Source organism: Panthera uncia, chromosome B1 (assembly GCF_023721935.1).
Source record: "Panthera uncia isolate 11264 chromosome B1, Puncia_PCG_1.0, whole genome shotgun sequence".
In the NCBI taxonomy this organism is placed as follows: domain Eukaryota; kingdom Metazoa; phylum Chordata; class Mammalia; order Carnivora; family Felidae; genus Panthera; species Panthera uncia.
The window spans coordinates 51,847,511-51,864,168 of record NC_064811.1 but is presented as its reverse complement, the minus strand read 5'-3'; the positions used below and the strand labels follow the sequence as shown (position 1 = coordinate 51,864,168).

General features: G+C 33.8%; 1 protein-coding gene across 5 annotated transcripts in view; it reads left to right on the top strand.

Moving 5' to 3' along the window:
- Window positions 1–16,658, top strand: part of EPHA5 (EPH receptor A5) — a 340,575-nt gene that overhangs the window by 265,210 nt on the left and 58,707 nt on the right. The gene's annotated exons all lie outside the window — the stretch shown is intronic.

Sequence of the window (16,658 nt, the reverse complement as noted above, 5' to 3'; positions counted from 1 at the left end):
TCAGACCAGATCAAAAAAAATGAGGATTATAACATATTGAATACTATGGGACTAATCTACTTCAAAGAAAAAATTATCTTTTTTATTCTAAAATAAATTGAAAGATAAAACATAAATCAAATATAGAGACTTTCTAATCTTTTTAGGCTAAAATTGATTACACCGAAACCTCTTGGAGTCTTTCTACTTAGATAGAGTTTAAAATAATATAGGCAAATATCCATCTTGAAGGAAAAAGTTCCATTTAAAAAAACAGAAAGAATTATAACACCTTAGGATTCTATCAATCTTAGAATTTGTGTGATCTTCCTGTTTAAAGGTGCTAAATATTCCATAGAGCATTTTCTGCAGGGTTTAGATTCTCGTTTTTACTTTCTTCACCATTAATTTTAAATGGATTTTTTATTGCAGTACAAAACAATTGACATGTCCTTAGCAAACTATGAGCTAATTACCCTAGAATGGATATAAATTAAGCCTCCTGATATGCACAGCATGTTGTAATTGTTTTTTAATCTTTCTCTTTTATCAGTAATGACAATGCACATTGATAACTTTCTTATTATATACTAAGTTTATTGAGTTTTTCCCCTTATATATACTACTTTATAGATATAAATTATTTAATGAACAAACTTTTCATCACTGATTGTCATCTCCACACTTCCAGTTACATGTTTGAGAAAGTCTTTTACAGTGTCCTTCTTCTATTTTCCTTTCCTTTAAAGATGATCTTGATTATATTAAGTTACTTTTTTTCCACCGTCTCCATTTCAAGCTTGAGGCCTAATTCTTGATTACTGGATACTTCTTAACCTGGTATAAAGCTTAAATTAACAGGACCTACTGGTACTGAACATATAAAGGAAAACATCTTTCAGTGTAGAAAAACTATTTCTTCTTTGAACCTTGGTCAACATAGACAACCTGGTTTTAAACAATATATTTTAATACTTTGTTTCTGATCCCTTATTTATTACACACTCATGAATTTATTTTTTAAGAAAATTGTAGAGATTTGATTTTATTTCAATCAATGCCACATGTATGCTCAGGAGTCAAAGATACAAACATTATATACATGTACTCCCACACATTTCCACTTATTTTTGCATGTAAGTACAAAGAAGTTAAATCTGTTTACCAATTTTAGAAATGGAAAACAAAATAAAAAACCTATGGGGTAGAAGAAAAGGTAGAAGAATTTCCTCAAGCTGCTTAACCTTGGGTGTGATTTTAAGATTACTAATGTATGACTTTAATACTATGATGCTCCTGAGATTATAAATTGAGTCTGAGTCACGGCTTATTGTAAAAATGATTATTTTCTCAGCAACAGATCTCTCCTTGTTTGTCCTGTTCGTGTTCAAATCCTGTAGCTCCATGTATGACCGCTAACTCTTATTTCTCTCTTTGTTTATTAAACAATTGGAACTCAATTGACTTGAAATGTCTCATAGTTTTCTGAGGCAAAAATTCTTCAGTGGATAGTGTACTTGAAGGCTAACCTATCAAAATTAAGATACTGAGACCATGTTAGAAATTTCAAGGAAAAAAAAAACTAGTAGATTTAGGTAAGATGTTGCTTCAGGGTTTTTTGTTTGTTTGTTTGTTTTTTACTTAAAAATACTATTAAAATTTAGCCTTTTGTAAATTGGTTCAAACCTCTTAATGTATAACACGTTGTAAATGACATATTATTCATATATTACAAACATTTATTGAACATCTGTTGCACATCAAACACCAAGATAAGTCCAGGCATGTGAAATAAGAAGATAATGTTCTTTTCTCAAAGTGTTTCCACTTTAATTTCGTGGTCAGATCAATGGACAGAATTTCATAAACAGAATTACAACAGCTATGGATAAAAAAGAGGGTTTAAATTAGAATCCTCCTAAATGGTAACTTTTTTTTCTTTCTACCACAATGGTGATCTGATTCATTAACTAAAAAAAAAAAAAAAAAAAAATGAGTTCTTATTACACGCCTGTCACATTTCTTATGTTAGGAAAAACAATGGTTAGGAAAAACAGTGGTTTTGATGGTAAAATCCACTGGACTTAGAAACTTTCCTTCAAACTTATTTGGAGTCAAAATAAAAAAAAAAATGCAGGCATTTTGAGTGTAATTTAATTCAGACAAGTGCCAGAGCTCTGCCTACTTTTGATATCAAAGCATAATAGCTTCCTAAGTGAGTGATTTTTAAAGGGCATGAAGTATTATAAAACCTTCAGAGAAGCCTCTTTGCCTAATGGAATAACACAGTAATAATGTTGGTAATAATAAGTACAATAAGGTCTAGCATGAATTACATACTACCTACTAGGCATTGTTCCAAGGGTTGTACGTGTAATATTTCACACAACTATGTCTCAGTATTAGTTCTATCTTCAATTTATGCTTGATAAAATTATCTTCTTTCCGTTTCTTGACCATTGTAAAAATGGTGCAGGCTTGAGGCTTTTGCACTGGCTCTTCCTGTGGCCTAGAGCTCCCTTGCCCCAGAGAAGCACGTGGCTTCCTCCAGCTTTCAAGTCTTTACAAAATCCCATCCTCTCAATCGAGCTAACTAAAATCATAGCCCATGATTCCTTCTGCTGCATATCAGATCTCTCTTACCTTGATTTGACTCTTCATGACACTTAATTGCCATTATATTACTAAAAGTATATTTCTTGTGTTAATTTTTTGTCTAAAGATCCAAGATGGCAGAGATCCTTATCCATGGGTTATTTTTTTCCTTCTGAGAAAATGTCTAGAATATAAATTACTATATACAGTTAGTTAGTGGGGGCCTGGGGCTTGAATGCAGCTCTGACTTTAGGACTTAGTTCTTCATTAGACAGCTTCCCCCATGACTTGTAAAGCTTTAAACTGTATGATCTTAGTGAAACTCTGAATTCTTGTATACAAAGTCACTGATTCTCTATTGCCAAAAATAATGGTATTAATTAACATTTAAAACCTTTCCACACTGATCAGCAATATATAATTCTATTTATTTATTTACTTACTTATTTACTTACTTATTTATCTCGAGAGATAGAGAGAGACAGACAGAGCAGGGGAGGGGCAGAGAGAGAGGGAGAGAGAGAATCCCAAGTAGGTTCCACCCTGTCAGCACAGAGACCAACCTGGGACTTGAACTCACATACCATGAGATCATGACCTGAGCCTAAATCAAGAGTAGGAAGCTTAACTGAATGAGCCACCCAAGTGCCCCTAAACTGGTCAGTAATATAAATAAAACACCTTTTAGAAATTAATGCCAGTGATTTCTTGACACTAAGGTAAATAAATAATATATTGGATTTTAATGAATTATTCACCAGTCCTTCACTGGAAAATTGTACAGATAAGTTATTTATTCTAGAATCAACACATTAAATATCACCAACTTTATGACCATTCCTCATTTTGTGAAAACTGATTAATTTTGCCTCTGTGTTTCCTCAAAACTGTTTTTTTTCCCAACTGAAGTACTTTTAGTTCATCATTCTATATATGTCTCCTCTGATAGATATGTGCTCATCATGAATAAACAGATTATAGTGTAGATTCTCAGTGAATGCCCAGTGATCTCATTATTGGAGGAATGAAGTTGGAGTTCAGGATTCCTGAAAATACTTTCCAGCATTACCACTATGTTTTTTTTTTGACCTAGACTCCTTTGGTTGCATATGACAGAAGCCAAATTCAAAGTGACTTATTCTAAAAGAGAATTATAGATCATATAGGTGAAACGTTCCAGAGATGTATAAAAAAAAAATCCAAAGTACAGACACTTATTGATCTAGGTACTAAGATAGTGTCTGCTATGCAGTATGGAGGCACATGATTGAAGAGTGCTGTGGCACAAATGTGATATTTAAAGCCACTCATCAAAATGAGATTATTTGGATGGAGCCCATCAACACTGACACTGAGAGTGAAAGAGAAAGATCTGGTGAAAGAGACTGAGGAGTGGCCCTTGAGATGGCAGGAGACCAGACAGTTATTGGATCACTGAAGAAGGAATGGTTGCTGTATTGACCCCAGCTCTGACTTTAGAGTTCTTGCCTTTCACTCTCAGAGCCCATATGGTACAGGTTCTGACAGGAACCCAAAACCCAGCTCCACAGACTTAAGTCAATTGATAACACTTGAGACCTTAACTAGGAAGAGGATGGAGAGGTTACACTGTATGGCCCAGCACGGTAGGAGCTCACACCTGAATCTGCAGACAGGGCCAGTCTCATACACAGCATAAGAACTGAAAATGTGGAAAGAGGCTCTCGCTCCGTGCCTTTTTCTTATGCTGCATTTCATCTCTCAGTATTTAAACCTTACCCACATGTCAAGATCTACATTCAGCATCGTTTTCTATCACAAAATCTTCCTTAATTCTCTTAGCCAAAGCCTTTTTCCTTCCAATGAAGTCTCAGAACAATATATCAGTAGTTATCATGAAATTTAACACTTTCAACTGCAAATTATAGTATATTGAGTAAACATCTTTCTTCTTCAGTAAGTGAAAGATAAAAGATAAAGATTTCTGTGTCTCTCCACATAACCTACCTCATAAATTATTGAATTAAGGATAAACCGTACATCAGTCTCCATTTGAAGTGCTTTGTCTCGTTTTTTCCTATTAATGTTGATAGTTTGGAAAATAATTAGCAACACTGATAAGAGTGTAATAGAATACCTAACACATAAATGTGCTTTCTTCCTGATTACTGAAATTTTTGTGCTATCACAAAATAAATGCAGTGATTTCAAAGAAGTATTACATAGGAAGAAGAAGTCTTCACTAGCTTATATTATTCATTCGACATCTGGGCATCCAGATGCCAGAATGATGAGACACCTGGTAGCATCAAGTGGCGATAGTTTTTATTAATAATAATGTAGGTCAACAGGTTTGATTTCTCTCCTGATTCTCTTCAGATTATGAGTATCATGAATATGTTAGTATATTTAGCATTTCTAACATCATTACAATTATGTAGTTTCAGAACTTGGTACGTTTTGGTAAGAAAAATATTGTGTGGAAATATTTTGTCTCATTCTATCCTAATTTAAAATAATGGTAAATAGCCAAATATTTATAATCACACATGTAAATACTGATTTTAGGAAAGCTCTCATTAAAAGCAAATCTCAGTGGCTTATGAATTAGCAGATGTGACTTTATGAAACTGTAATAAATCCAGGCATGTGTATTGATTTAATATCTGAGAGTTGTTATTCCTTCTATTTTCTCATGATTACACGCTTTTTTCTTCAAAGGCTCTGAATCAAAGATAATTAGAGAGAAGATCATAATTTATTAATAACTGACAAATGGGGATCAGGACACAGTAGTGCCAGAAAGACGAGGAGCATAGCAACAACTAATTGCCCACTGTGGGAAGTAAATCGTCCTAGGAAACTGAACCCAAGAGAGTTACTGGTTCAATTGCTCAACATTATTGAATATCCCACCTGCGATTTCTCACAGATCAAACACGTAAACATCACGGCAACTCTCAGGAAGTTATATTGAGGCAAACATTTTGAAGGAAAAATTCTATGACACGGAGATAAGTTAATATCATTGATTTGCAAAAAAAAAAAAATCTATTATTATAGCAAAGAATCTAAAGACTCAGATTTCATCAAGTATGAAGCATAGAGCAGGTCAAAAGCCTAATACAAGAGAGCAAAATACACTTTTTGTCTGAAGCTCTATTTGCCCAAAATCTCTATTTCTATAAAATGTGAAAGAGAAAATGCTAGCATGCCAGCAGACACTATGCTCTGACAGAGGACTCTGCTAAGTTTCTGGGAATCTTACTACATCTCTCAGAGCCCACACAGGCTCTCCCAGGAACCTGATATCCAGCTCTACAGAGAAAAATCAATAGCACTACACTATGCCAAAGGGTAGCCCATCTATTCAACAAAACCCCGTTAATTTCCTGAGCCATGTCTAGGAATATATCCATTGCTGAAAAATGAAGCAAATAACAGTAAAATGTTCCAAATGATTTTAAACTCCAGCTAAAAACCCCATTTGTTTAAGATCTGTGCTCTTTTTAAAAACTTTCATAAACCTGCAAAGAAAGAAATGTTTCTAATGGATTAGCAACTCAATTTCAAACAGCTGCATTCTTTATTGTGCCATGTAGAGGAATTGACTTCAAATATATCTGATGTCTGTGGTAGTTTTAGTGCTACAAAACATATTATATCCTAATTATTTTGCTTACCAAAATTCTTTTTACTATCGCTCACTCCTTGCTTCTCATTATTTCCTACTCCCCTGACTTTTTAATCTCACAGAAAACTGGCATACTCCCCTGTGGTGGGTCTTCCGCAGGCATTTGCTCTGAATAGTCTACAGGCATTACTCTGCTCTTTTGAAGCCATCAATACTGCATAACATCGGTGAATTGTAATGATTATTTGGGGCTTTTGTTCTTTAAATCCCTGTTTTATTTGTTTATTTTTTTAAATGACCCGTTATCTTTTCTTCCCATTCTTATGGTCTGGCATTGGGTTCCACATCTCTATCCTGGTCATTGTTTGTTGAGTTCTCTTGAGCCAAGGTAGATCCAAAGGCCAGAAAGATGGTCAAAGTTTATTGTAGGTTGTTTGTTTGCTTGCTTGCTGTTTGCCTGCTCTTCACACTGCCACTTCCATCTTGAAAGACAAGATACCAAGTGGGGAAAGTGGGACCTCTTTGTGGTGTTTAGTGAAGGAAAGACTGTCTGTTTTTTAGGTGTTCTTAGGATGTTCTTACACCAACATTATAATTCCTCTTCAGTGTCTCTCCAGGCTGAAGCTTTCATAGGATTCAAAAATTCTCTCGAATCTCACAAGCCCCTCTTCTCCACCTCCAAGAGCTCTCCATACCTCTGGCATTGAGTGGCCCTAGTGCCACTTGGACACTTCTATGCCTATTTCATTGATTTTCCTGAAAGATATGTGCTAGGCATTGGTTTAAACTGATTATACCCATAGGTGATTATATAAATAGTGCCCACGTTTAAAAAAAAAACGAATCTGAGTTTCAATTGAAGTCATGTAATTTTGCTTGTTCATTACTTTAATCATTTAATACTTTGATTGATACTTTCACTATTTCGTACAGAGAGATATCTGGCACAGATATGGAGAAATAGTACACAAAAGAATATAAAGTAAACAGAACATCCAATCACAGAGCAAATATTTAAACAAACATGTTTAAAAATATGTAGAAATATAAAATTAAGTGAAATATTTTCTGTTAATATTATTTTTCTTAGATACACTAGAATCTTACTATAAATCCTCACTGCTAAGGTTGTTTGTGACATCATATATGCCAGTAACACATGCTACTTTTTTAAGGATACCAAGTTCAGCATAAATATTTTAACAGTGTAGATATTAAATCTGTAGAATTATTCTGGTTTTCTTAATTTTCTACAAGTATAATAACCAGGAAAAAGCCAATCTACAGGTCCAATCATCCTCAGGAAAATTTTAAGGTGAAATTGAGCCACCCAAAATGCCTAATTTCTGTCCCATCGTGAAAAAGATGGTGTAAAAATCTAACAAGTTATCATCAAATCAGCATGAATTTAATATGTACATGATAAGTAATGTTGAACTTTGATTATACATAAATTTTGATGAGACAAATATATGATAAACCAGAATTTTACATTTGTATGATGTTTTCTAGTACAAGAGGACCTCTTGATGATTTATTTTGATGTCAATATCTGACTCTTTCTGATCTAGTCCTATTCCAGCTCTTTCATGTGTACATGTTGTGGTCTGCTAGATTTACCTCTTCTCTAGCCATTTGGAATGTCATGGCCAAGATAAACCCAGCCTTTCTTGGAATCTGAAAAAACTATAATTAATCATTTCAAACCAGTGCTAGTACATACTCTCCAGCTCCAATAGGAAAATAGCTACTTTTTTTTTATAGTTTTATAAAACAGTCATTATAGATCATTTTTACTCCAAATGTTTGTATTTTTTCATCATTTGAAAATTAATTTAAACCTTATGGTTGCTGGATGTTAACCAATGGCGTATTAGTTTTTATTTATTACTTATTTTTTTAATTGAAGTATAATTGACATGCAATATTATACTAGTTTCAGGTGCAGGACATAGTGTTTCAACAATTATATGCAGTATGAAATGTCCACCCTGGTAAATCTAGTTATCATCTGTCACCATACAAATCTATTACAATATTATTGACTACATTTTTTATGCTGTGCTTTTTGTCCCCATGACATTTACTTTATAACTGGATGTTTGTACCTTTTAATCTCCTGCATCTATTTCATCATCCCCAACCCTCCTCCCCTCTGGCATTTTGAATTCCAAATAGATGTCTATTTTACCACCTAATATTTTTCTGCCCAAGTTCTGAGGCTTGTAAATGTGCATTCCAGAAACTGAAATGGAAGGTCCTTCTGAACATCTCATCTCTCTGGTTGGAACCTGTGTAGTTTGGCCCTTTGTTTCCATCAGTTCCCAAAGCCAGGGTGACTGGAACCAGTTGCTATGTCTCCAATCCTTTGAAAACACTCCACTCTAAGGGGACTCCTAAATAACCTGATTTGGAAGTCTATCAGGGGATCGTCTCAGTACATCATATGTCCTGAAGTGACTATCACTGTCAATCTTGCTTCCTTCCATCTGCTCACCCACTGTATAATTCCTTAGACCTCAAATATGTGAATTGCTGGGCTGCTTTAGCAATGCTCCAACATATCTTTGACTTTAGATTAATGGCCATTTCCTTACATGAACGTCCTGATTTTTTTGACCTTACCAAGATCTCTTGCAGCCAGCCTTTTCTATACATTTCAGTCTACTTTTTACACTGTGTGTTAGTTAGTTGGCATGGTTACAATGATTGTCCTAATTTCTTACTAGTTGGTATTTTATTTATGCTTGCATTTCTTAATTTTCTGATTAAAAATTATATAAAATATGCAAGAAAAAATGCAGGAAGAAAATTAATCATATTTATCCACCAGAGGCAATCAATATTCATGTTTGGCCCTACATACTTAAGATCTTTACATATATATAGTTGAGTTCATAATTTATAATTTTATTTTCTGTTTTTCTTTGATGTAACATCATCATATAAAGTTTTCCTGTGTAAATTTTAAAAGCAAATTTAGGAAGTCTTTTATATTCTAATGTCTAACTTTTCCCATATGCTGTGCCTTTGGTTTTGTTTGTTTCTTTTCTTCTGTTGTCATTGTTATGAGGGAGAGGGGTTAATATTTCAATCTTTAATGTCCTTAGAACATATTTGTATAATTCAATGTAAGGATAGTGAATATGAATATTTTTAAGATTGTTGATACAAATTGACAAATGTATCAAATGACAAATGACAAATTGTAAATCATTGCACGAATTACCATTCCCCCAACAGTGTATGACACTACCTAATGGGTCACAAACTAGCCAGTCTGTTAATTTAATAGAAGAAAAATATTCTGTATTTTTAATTGCATTTCTTTTTTTATTTTTGAAATTTAATAGGCTTATTAATATATATGCAATAACTGTACTCATTAGTTATTTTATTACATGTTTTATAAATTAAATATGCATACTCTTTACCCACTTGGACTAGTGGAATCTTAGTTCTTTGTATACTAAAGACACATCATTAGAAGTGTCAAGATTTGTTTACTTTTTAGTAACATTTGTTTTGCATGTGATACAGTTGTTAATTGTACCTTTTGGGGAATCTAAATTGATATTTTCTACAAATTTATGTGAGTATAAGAACTGTTTATCACTCTCTCCCAAAATTGTTTCAGGTCTTCACCTGTAGTATATACTAAGTAAGTGTCTATATAGATATTCTTTTATCTATACTGCCTCTGGGCTAGCAAAACATTCTAATCTAATTTGGTCCAGGATCATGTTAGTTTAAATATAATTTTAAAATGTGTTTCATTGTTTGGTCTAGCAAATAACTGTTGGGAAATCACATATAGTCATAATTACAAGTATTTTATATAAGTACTCTTATGGGTCCATACATTGATATACAATTATATGTATAAAAAACAATTGCAATCATAATTGACCATTGTTATATATATGTGTACATTAAAATAGTTAGCATTTATTACCATTATATTCAATTTTTTTGAAAACTTTTTAAATGTTTAATTATTTTCAGAGAAACACAGATAGCCTGTGCAAGCAGGAGAGGCAAAGAGAGAGGGAGAATCCTAAGCAGCCTCTGTGCTGTCACCTCAGAGCCTGCTATGGGCTTGATCTCATGAACTGTGACATCATGACCTGAGCTGAAATCAGAGTCAGAGGCTTAACCGAATGAGTCACCCTGGCATGCCCATATTCAAGTTTTAAAACTTATGGCAACTTCTGTAATATATGATTTCAATGTTACTGACCCGTATGAATAGAAAACAAAATGTGCTTACATGGAATTTGAATAGTTTGATGTGAAAATGAACACTTAGTTTCTTGTTAAATCAATCTCATAATTAATTCAGTTCTCATGTTTATCACAAAATAAACACAGTTCTTATATTTTGATAATTTGAGTATACTTCCACAATTACTTTAATTATTTGAGTGTGAAATAATTAAATTTAAACATTAGTCCTTCTAACTCCTCTACCTTATAAATTTAATGCTGCTATAAATGATTCAACTCTGAAAAAATATTCAACAGCCATAATGGAGGGAGCTAAGTAGGTTAGAACTTACATAGTGGCTTATTTCTTTGATTAATATCTTCTTTTTTGACCCACTCATTTTTAATTGATATTATTCTACATTAAGACAAATGGCTGTTTAAAACAAATGTTACTATGCTTAAAATATTTTTTTAAGCTGGCAAAATTAGCATCACTTTTTTGCAACCTTATCCGTTCTTAGTTTTTCCTCTCTACTTCTCTCAAAATAAATTAAAACCTAAAGTAGCTAAGCACAAGCAGGTTAGTCATAAGAGTCATATACTCTTCTCAAAGAGGCTTTACAGATAGACCTGTTTCAACAATGAAATGACTGGGAGGGAAAAGCTCAGTGGAAGGAGCTCACAGTATCTTTCGGCTTCTATAAATGGAGGTAATTGATGTTTGCTCAGTGACGGCATCATCCTGTAGGAGAAAGCAACATGATTCAGTATTTTGTGTATCAACATTATTATTGTGCCAGAACAGAACTAAGATGCCAGTTGATTGTGAGGATAAATCTATGCAATTTTCCTGTATTGAACTAGTAAAGTTATCTCATCTGTGGAAATAAACAAAAAACACCCAAATGAGAACAAGCAAAGGCTATTTATTAAGAAGTTGCTATAGCAAGGGGATCAGCCACCATCACTTGCATCTGGCAGAAACCCAACGGCAGGCAGTGGAGTGTAAAGCTTTAAAATGAAGAGAAGGGAAGGCTTCAGTTTTTCCCTGATTGGAGGCTATTGGCATGGGATAGCTGGAGGTGGGCTAACTAGAAGTGGAACATCCTGTGGGATTGCTTGTGGGGGCATGTTTGGTGTCTTCTACTTAGAATGGACAAAAGTTAGTGAAGCTGGCATTTATTGATAAAGTCTGACTAATTGATCACTCAGGTCAGTTGCTACAGAGCTTGTGGTTTGGCTTCCTAGACTGGTTGCTGCAGGTCTGGCATCAAAGTTCTGTTTTTTTTTGTTTTTTTTTTTTTTGTTTTTTTTTTTTGGTCTAGCCATTGTCCCTTTGTACATTCAGTCTCTCATACATTTCACTAAATAGTAGTACAGGTCTTTTTATAAGCTGAGTGTTCAATAATGAAGAAAAATTAAAAAGGAGTGAAAAATTTAAGGGGTGCAGCCATGAATATACTGTGAATTGCTTTTAGTAAGTGATCAGATAAATAACTATTTAAAATCAGTAACACTTTGAATTTTATAGGTTAATGAAAGAAACCATGTAATTTTGCAGTGAGAGGATAGAAATTGTTTAAGAAGAATTTTGTTTTATCAGGCAAGTTAAGAAATGATATGTCTTTCCAATGCCAGAAAACAGGGATAGAGGAAAGAAAAAAAAAAGAGGGGGGATTGAAATTGAGACAAAGATGAAAAAAAAATTTTTTTTTGCATTTTTAGTGGTTCTTAATATCAAACTTTTCCTTTCCCTACCCGTTTGCTGATTTTTGAGGTCAGATGTCAAAGTTTATAGTTTGTGCCCTACCTATGCAATGCATACCAGGTTCTATTTCCTATTTGCTACTTGATGAGTTTTCAGCAGATTATAACTGGACTGATTGAGAGTTTGTCTATCAAATGCACAGCAAGCCAATAAAGACTGACACCAAGCTTCTGCAGTGAAAAAAGATAGGTGATTTATTGGTGTGGTACTACATAGGAGAATAGGAAGCTTGTCCTCAAAAGTCTCACACTCCCTGATGGCTTGCAAGTGAGGATTTTAGGGGCAAAATTTGGGGCAGGGGTCTTTCAAAAAGGTGGACACCATTTACCAGAAGCCCAGGAGGTCATGTTAACAGGTGTTCTGGCACCACTTCTGCTTGCCAGAGGTCTTTTCCATATCAAGAGACTTGAAATCAAAGAAAGAAAAGAAAGAAAAGGAAGAAAAAGAAAGGAAGAAAGAAAGAAAGAAAGAAAGAAAGAAAGAAAATCTTTATTCTTCCTGTTAGAGACTTCATTATATATTATATGTTATATATTATATGTTATATATTATATATTATATATCATTATATATTATATATCATTATATATATCATTATATATCATTATATATATCATTATCATTATATATATCATTATCTATATCTATCTTTGGGATAGTGCTGATTAACTACTTATCCTACACTTTCTTTGAATAATAAGCAAGCATTCCTTTCCCTTGGGCCTCAACCTACATGTTCTTTAGCCATTTGGGCCATGCCTAGGGTGATATGATTTATAATGTACATTTTTCCATCTGACAAGAGCTGACAAGATGGATACCGGCTTCAAAATTAAAACCAAAACATCACAGATAGGTGATAAAAGTATGTAGTCCAAATATAGTAAAAAGACATTAGTGTTTTATTGACCATATCTAAATTATAGCTTACATATATATATATATATATATATATGTATACATATATTTCTACATATTTTCATGTATATGTAAATACGTATGTCATATATAAATGTATACACGTAAGTGTATAACAATATAGTAGGGACATCTAATCTTCAAATTTGAGTAATATAAAAACATTTAAGCGATGTATCAAAAGGTGAAATGTGATTTTTCTGTTCAAAATATTGCACCAGAGCAGCCTTTTGCATAAGTACTTGATAGATCCTGTAACCTCTTTTTGTTATGGCTCACCAAAGTAGATTTGTCTGACCTTGGTGACCTGTAGGGTTTGCTTTTTTAATGGGATTTGAGTCTTTGATATGCTTCCTACTTTCATAGCATGGGCAGTTGAATAGTCACACATGTCATTTGAATGTAACGGTTAGTATTGTATTTTTAACAATTGGTACAAGAATAAATAGAGGGTATGGTTATTTTCTCCTTGATGAATACAGAAGTATTGTTACAGAAATGGTAAATTTAAGCTGGACCTGAAGGATGAAGAGGAATTTTGAGTTTGTTGATAGTGAGCATTAAGGAAGGCGTATAAGAATGAATGCACATAGCGTGTTCAGTTTACTGTGACTCCCTAGACATCTACAAGGCCTTCACAGCCTCTACCTGTGACCCTCCCTATCCTGATCTCCGTTCTTCCTGCTTCATTAAAGGCATGAGCTTTCTTTTATACAAATATGATATATATGTCTATGTAACATGTAAAATTATGTAACTAAATATAGATGTGGTTCTGGTTTACTCCAGTTCAGTAACAGTTCAAAGAAAATCTTTTATATCAAGATATCCACTTCTTGAAAGCTCTTCTGACAAATCTGTGGCAAAACTGAGTTTGCTTTCATATAACTATATGTAAGTCTGTGGTCCAATAGACACAAGGGAGAAATAGAGAAGCTGAATACAGATAATTTTATAGTGTTGCTATTTTTGAGATATTATGACTACTATTTAATCCAAGTAGCTAATATAGAAATATAGAAGTTCAAAAGAATCTGTCGTTAAACATTAAACTTAGCAATTAAACGTGTAAGGATAAATGTTAGGAAAAAAAACTTGTGGTTTAAAAAGGTAGAGAATACAATGTAATTTACAGTTACTTAACAAACCAGTCTTCATGGTTTACATGGTTGTATGGTTACAGGTTTCTGGAGAATTATTTAAAGTACTTACCAGAGAACAAATTGTTTTTAGGCACCTCTAGACACTTCAGAAGTTTTTATTAACAGCAGACCATTAATATGCTAATTAACAACCTTTCCTTTTGTATTCATTAGGCAAATTCCCCTAAGACTATTATAAGACACAACATTCAATACAAGAAGTATTTATTGAGTACCTATTGGATCAGTGGTGTCAATCTGGAGGAAATTTAGAATCCACTGACAGCTTTTGAAAAATAATGATACCTGGGTCCCACAACCAAGCTACAATATTTTGACTTAATTGTTCTAGCGTGAGGCCTGGGCATTGGTTTTTGTTTGTTAGTTGGTTTAAATATCACCTGTTGCTCTAATCTGTGGCTAGGTATAGAATTATTGCACAATGTGGTTTCAAACTTGTTTTTACATAATTTCTTATTCTTAAAGCACAGCACATAGATTGTTAGTAAATGTTTGCTAATAAGGAGAATTATTGTGTCCACTACTGCAGCAAAAAAATTTACAAAGGTGGTTAATATTTGGTAAAATTCATTTTGATTTCCTAAATATATCCTGGAATAAGCAGACTGAATCTAACATGTTCAATAACATTTTCTAGTTGCATCAGTGGCTTTACCTGTGGCATTCATGGAAAAAGAACCTGTTTTGTAATGATATTTGGCCTATGAGAATGATTAAAAGAAATATAGAAATCTTCATTAAAATATACCTTGGGAAAATAGATCAATTGAAATGTTGTCTAAAGATAACTCACATCAAGCTGTCCTTCTAGGTCCTAATAGTCATTTTCAGAGTAAGAAATAAAAAGAGTTCCTGATTCCAAAGTTAAAGTCAGTAGGTTTTTGTTTGTTTGCTTTTGTGACTTTTATCCTCGAGGGATGGCTGCATATGGCACATTTAGATTGGTAGAGTTTGGGGATTTGTCTTTATTTTATGAATCTTTGAAGTATGTATAATTATGTAAACTTTACCTTAGTCACTTATATGATTTTATCTCTATTTTATACGTGTCTTTGACTAATTGACTAATAGTAGAGTTTGGGTCATTGAGTAATGTTATGGCACCTATCCTTTAATACTTTGGAACAGAATTTGCTATATTTTGCTACAGTAAGGGCTTGACCCATATGGAGGCATTTTAAGTGAGGTATGTAATTTATTGTGAATTAATTGATCAGATTTTTTTTAACCTGGTAACAGGCTATTTGTGGAGAAAGAAAGAAAGGTTATAGCAGGGTTCTCCACAACAACTTTTAAGTTTTAAGATGAGTAGCCAGTTGAAGAGAAACATAGGACAAGGTCTGGAAGAGTCCCAAGTGCAAAAGCTTCTAGCCCATGGAGTTGAGGTAAATCACCCTCCTAGTACATGGATGTGTTCAGCAAATGAGAAGTTCTCTGGACTCTGGACTTGGGATTTCTATGGAGGCTTCATGATGTAGGCATGAATGATCATTAACTCCTTTTCTAGCCCTTTTCCTCTCTCTGGAGAGTGAGGGGTGTAACTGAAAATTCCATACTTCTAACAATTTTTATTTTTTTTTTTGAGAGAGAGAGAAAGCACCTGTGTGTGAGCAGCAGAGAGGGGTGGAGAGAGAGAGAGAGAGAGAGAGAAAGAGAGAGAGAGAGAGAGAGAGAGAGAGAGAATCTGAACCAGGCTCCAAGCAGGCACAGAGCCCAGTGTGGAGCTTTATCTCAAAACTGTCAGATCATGATCTGAGCAATCAAGAGTCAGATGCTTAACCAACTGAGCCACCCAGGTGTCCCTGAAAATTCCATACTTCTAATCATGACCTAGGTGTTTCTGGTGACCAGCCTCCATCTAGGAAACCACCAAGAGCCACTTCATTAGTACAAAAGAAATTTTTATCACCCAGGAAATTCCTAGAGATTTAAGAGCTTTGTGTTAAGAACCAAGGTCAAAGACCAAATATACAATGAGAAATGCTCCTAGTGCTCTTATCACTTAGGAAATTACAAGAGTTTTAGGAGCTCTGTGCCAGGAACTGGGGTCGAAGATAAATGTCAGAACAAAAGATTCTCTTAGTACCCCTATATACAAGGATTTTAGGAATTCTGTGTCAGAAACTGAGAAGCAGATACTATATATGTTTCTTATTATTTCACAGAAAGATATGAGAATGCTTGGAACTTGATTAGGTAAGACTAAGAGATACACTGATGTTTCTCTTATTTTTTTTCCCCACTAATGTTTTAAACCCATCTACCAGGGACTTGTACTTAGGCAGGACTATTGTTAGTAAAGCATCCCAGGGGATAATAGGGAGGCACCTGTAACTGTTGCTGAGGGATAAGAAGCTCTAGAATGAGAATAAAGCAGAGAACTAGAAAAAAGATTGAAAAATTACGGCATATA